Here is a 6,000-nt window from a genome sequence, read left to right as displayed (position 1 = left end):
TATTCTTCAATTAGTGTATAATCACCTGGAAATAAGAATTGTTGTGTTTACGTTAGCTTAGACTGAGCCCTTTATACCTCAATAGGGAGCTGGTCCTCTTCCACAGACCCCGCCATGTTGCAAAGCCATGTTTCTAATTTATTATTTGATATTTATGTTTTTTGTAAATTAACAACCATGAACCTAAATATAATGAGAGGGTACTTACCAACTAAACCAACAAATCAACACTTTTTGTACCAAACCGCAACACCCTTTCTGTAAAATTAACTGTTAAATATCTGCAAATTACTCAGAGAGTGTCCTGGAAATTAATATAAAATTAAATGACCAATAAAACAAAGTCTTACAGAGCCTTCTGTCTGACCTAGCTTCCTGGAGTCTTCCCTTTATTGCATTTAAATGAACATTATAATGACTTTTTTTTAAACAACAGCGTACAAGTATAATATAATACAGGAAATAATACAAGTATCAATGAAACATGCATAATGTAGTATGCACAAAACCATGTCCGCTGTCTGTGCTACTGTCCGTGTCTGTGTCCATTCTGAACTATATCGGGTCTATTATGCAGTGTGAAAGTAGGTGATAATATGCTTGAAATCATTCTCACTGCATTTCTTAAGGTTTGATTGATTATTGACTCCTACTTGGACGGTAGACACATGTTTGGAAAACTATAGCTCGATAAAATGTCAACCAACTGTGAACATATCTGAATAGACCTTCTGTTTTTGATTTTTCCCTGGTTTAATGGCTCTTTGATTGATTGGGGATAACCATGGTAGTCATCTTTTCCCTCTGATGGCTGTTTTTTCCTACTTTATTTTCTAGTGAAATGATTTATCCAGTATTATCCCTGCCTTTTAAAGACAGCAAAGTTTACCACGGTTTGTTTGATGGAAAGTGGTGAAACAGCGTCCAGGTTGGAAATGGATGGAGTCAGGCGAGATGGTGAATAAAGGGCATGCATGCTAAGCAAAACCCTTTTTGGATCAACGAAGATTATGGCTAAAAGACGGTTCATTCAGTTCCTTGTTCTGCAAATCTTAAAGCGGTAATGCTGACACCGGCATCTACTCTCTCCAACTTTGATTACTTGAATATCTTCATGTCTCTGATGAATTATTTTGTTTTTGCCAGCAGAAGTAGCTTTCCATACTCATAGCCAGAGAAGACTTTGGAGGACCAGTAAACCTATCATGACCCATTATACGTGCCCTTACTCAAGATAATGGCACGAAACGCAGGAATTTAATGCTATCTGTTAACCTCAGAGCCACCTCCGTTTGCAAAGTAGTAAAAACTAAATGTGGACCATCCTGACTGTGGGACAGATGGAAATTTAGGTCTGTGTGAGTTTCTGCATCTATGCTATCCATCTTATCAGATAATGTGTTTGCTGACACTGTACAGCAAAGACAGGAACCATGTGAAGAAAATTTGGTGCCATAAGTCCTTTGAACCGTCTCATAAAAATACCTGAACAGCGTCCAAGATTGACTTGTTCGAGTGGTGGGTACAAAAAAAGCATTAATAGATCCCATAATTGTTGCTATATAGACTGTATGGCTTTCTGTCTCATTCAGAGCTGTAGGAACTCTTTTGACAGACCACACCCTGCTGCCAAATCTTAATAAATCTTTTTTCCAAATGACTCAGAGGGCTGTCTCTGCACCTCACCTCACCATCCCTGAAGACAGTTTTTAAGTATCAGCATGTATTTTATATCTCAAAGAGCTGAAATCAAATAAGAGGAAGATGCAGTGTCCAAAGAAAGCAGATTGCGAGGATAGAATATGAACCAGGTGCAGAGTTTGGAGGGTCTTCACAAGACTCTCACCACTGAATTTAATCGCCTGGAAATATTCAAGCAAAGCCTTCTTAGCTGACCTGGTGAACTCTCAGATGCAGCCTCTTACGCTCTACTCTCAGAGTACTTATGAGCCTATTTGACATACATTTTGTACAGTATGATATAATTATACCATTCCTGTGGCTGCATACTTGTGCACACAATTTAAAATCAATCACTGCACACATATGTTCAGCTGCTGTAAAAAGGAACAATGTGCTGCGTCTTGTTTTTTTATATGTTAATAACTGCCCATCATAGGAACTGGAGCTGGAAATTACCTTTGGCTTTGGCTTAGCACACATGTACAGTGCATTTGCCGTTTTCAGGCCAATACACCAGTATGTAATTTTCATGTTTGACCCTCTCCAAAATTCCTAGCGTTTTGATTTATTACCATTATTGTAGCACACCTGCTTCCGTTGGGAATTTTAGATGTCAAACTTTCTCCAACCATTACGTTTTGGAAGTTTTTGAATCGCTCAAAGGTCAGGAAATTCAACTATCTTGCTACTGGAAGCAAACTATATATACTGCTGCTTCCCCACAAACAAGCCAAAGTTCCTCAAACAAAAGTAATATTAATACGTATATTAATGTTACAAGGGAGAATACAAGCAACATGAGAGTAACACTGCCTTTAGAGTGTAGACATCGCGACATTGTGATGACCCTTGATGAGATTCTGGACATACAAGACAAATAGCGCTTCTTCAATGAGGTAAATCATAGTTTTATTTTTTTAGGTCTTTCTGCCATTTGAATATCATGACAGTGGCCATCTGGGAAAACACTGAGGTTGTATTATTTGGCAGTATTTTTTATGTGGAATTGTATCAATTGTTACGAAAGAGTTACAATAAAATTGAATAAGTTGGTTCAGGGGAAAATAAGGATGAACAAAAAACATATTTTCTCCTAGAAATTATGCGTATATACTACTAGTTTGCAACAACAAATACATTTAGACAAATATGTACTGTAATGCCACCTGGAATACCTTTTTTCATCAACGTAATGAGATAACATTTAACATTCACTGACAACTTTTTACATTTATTCTCCCAACAAGACGATATCTGTGCGTAGAGAGTAAAGCACGATCAAACTTTTTTATGGTTCTGTTTATGCGCTCGCAGCACTTGGTTAAGGAAAAGATTGTGGTCTCGGTTAAAAATCGTAAAAGTTAGTCGATGCACAAGTTTATTTTATTAACATGTAACCAAAACTACACAAATCGCCCCCATGAAACCACAGGCAGTACAGAATGAAAAACCCTGGACTTATTATTATCTATTTTCTACATAACACAGAACCACACACATAGACACAAACTGCAACACCACTCTACACTACTAACTCAAGCTTAGTGTATTGTTGGTGAAATATATCCTAACATACAGGCTATGCATATGTCTGCCTCACCTATCAAGAAACATGGAAAGCAGGTTTTCAAGAAAACATCCCAGAGTTCATCAAATATTTCCCACGTGATTCACTCGTACAACGCGGTATCACGTATCCTGATTTTGTTTACAGAATCTCAACTGTGGACTTATTGTAGCCTCTCATTATAACATTACTCTGGGAAACAACTTTTGATTTATGGTTTGCTGTACTTTTGCGGAAGAAAAGTATTCAGTTGCAGGACTTACATGAGACTGATACCTTCTTTCAAACTGTAAAACCTTGTATTATGGAGCCACGGAGGGAGTGAGGCAGGGACTGAGTTTTTTTTTTTTTTCATTCTGGATGTCATTTTATAGATCTATCCAAAAGCCTCTCTGCTCTTGGAGAGAGGAGTGAGCTTTCCCAGCTGGAGATATAAAGGGCTCAATCTAGCAGGACCTGCAGTAATTGAGCTAAAGCTGTTGTGGCAAACTGTGTGGGCTCCAAGTCAGTGCTCAGCAGAGGTGAGTGTATCAGCGGAAAACCTGGGTGGTACTCTAAAATGGAAGAGGAGTGCTTGTTTAGCATGAATTCCATTAGTTATTGACTCTTCCCTCTCTTGAAGTATCACATGCAGGATAGCATTATCATCCCATGCATAAATAAGAGACTGAAAGCGAACCCTGAAGAGGCATCTGCTTACATTGGCAGTGACTATGAGACAGAAAGGAGAGGTTCAGTGGCGGGTCAGCCATGATAGGAGCTTTTGAGAGGCAGGCTGAACTTCAGCATCTGTCGAGAGAAGAGAATCTTTTCCCATTTATGCATGATTTCATGGTGGCTGATGCGAAGGGAGAACAATGTTTGTTTTTCTTTGATTGATCAACAGGGAGAGGTGGTCTGGATTCAGTGTCCTAGACGCAGACACAATTGACCTCCACACAAACTCCCACTGACTTCAGTTACGGGACATAGACAAAGGCAACTCTCTGCCATCTTTTTTCATTACACACTCTGAAGAGGACGGGTTCCCATAAGGTTCTTTAATCATGTTTTGGTCATAAACGTTGCTAAAACGCTTCTAATTAGAGTCCGAAATCTTTAAATGGATATTTTACTTTTTAAAAATCTTTTGTGCCTTTATTCTTTTTGATCTACTCTGTAAGCTTATACTCATAGCAGAGAGAAGAGGTAGTCAGTGTACAGTAGCCAGATGTGCTGTTTTTGAGACTGATTGCGATAAAATTGCTGCATTTCTGGAGCACCGACATGCATCAAAGATGGACAGTTGTGTATCCTGATGCATAAACATCAACATCCGGACTAGATTCTTGCTTGTGTTGTATCAACTAAGTAAGTACAAGTGTTTTGATGCGTGTGATATGTTGCCAGTGTGTGTGGCTCTAGAAACAGCATAAACATGGTAATTCGGGTGTTGGATATAACAAGCTGAACATTGCACACACATTTGTTATATTATTGCCCGAGAAAGTTGGTACTGCTAGCGTGTTAGCAAACAGTCGCCGACATGTATATACACATACGGCTGACACGGAGCAACATTAGCATCCAATTGGAGTCATTTGTTTTGTCACCTGACAAATGTAATTCTAATCGTCACTCTCCTTCTAGCTGTGCTTTGGTCTTCATCAACTCCTGAGGGAAATATCTGTCTCTTTAGCTGCTAAATACTCCACTATGTTCACCAGCTAGTTGCTAACTTTGTCTGTCAGTCATGGTGTGCTGGGCAGGTAGTGTATTGTGGGTTTATCAGAGCTTTTACTGCTTAAAACAGCCGCTTGCTTCTGCTTGAACTGAGGTTGATTAGAGCAGGGTTGGAAAACCAAAATGATGAACTGAAAGACATTAAAACGCTTTGCTGAGTTGAGGAGACCTGCAGAGATGAGAGATAATTCACTTGTTCTATTGTTGATATGAAAACATTGATTAGTGCAGCTGTAAGAGTCAAACATTTCTATCTTTTTTGTCTGTTGTTATTGGTCATGATTTTTATTGCATTAAAAGGAATGTTATAATTTTCTGTTAGCATATATAAAATTAAAAAAGTAAATTTGCTCCATAACTGTAGGCCATTTGAATCTTTACTTCCGTATTTGATTTAAAAATCAGGAAGTTCAAGAGTCCAAATAGCCTGATAGAAGGTTTATAAGGTTATATGACTGGAGATTTTCAGTGAGCCAGAATAACAAACTGAAACTCTAAATCTTACACAAAAGATGAAAGAAGTAAAATAAATATATATATATATAATTTTGCCATATTTTTCTTTTTATTGTCCACTAGTACCAGAAAAAGTCCTGAGGGCATACTTTCTACAGAAAACCAAACCAGCTAACAAAAAGGACCTTCACTTCTTACCCTTACTTTTTTATAACCACATAACTGACACCACCCAAAACAACCCCATGCACTAATCTATAGGGACACTTATTGGAAATCAGTGTGCTTTCCTTCCGAAACTTGGATGGAAATTAAAATTAAGTCATTTTTTTGGCATTTTAATAGCCCAATGACATCAACAGTGACCAAGGAAAACATTGTAAGTCAAGAGAAGTTACAGCTTATTATTGTAACCTTCTATGCCCGAGACTGACAATTATAAATTGGAATAAGATGAATCGGAGTGTGTAATAAAAGCTAAACTAAAAACCACAAGAGAACAAAAGATGTCTTAAAGTCAGATGGCAGGCCAAACGTCTGGTCCAACGTGTTGAAAGTGTGTGGGAGAAGAC

This window comes from Thunnus thynnus, chromosome 9 (genome assembly GCF_963924715.1).
Source record: "Thunnus thynnus chromosome 9, fThuThy2.1, whole genome shotgun sequence".
Classification (NCBI taxonomy): Eukaryota; Metazoa; Chordata; class Actinopteri; order Scombriformes; family Scombridae; genus Thunnus; species Thunnus thynnus.
Note: the sequence above shows the minus strand (reverse complement) of the source record.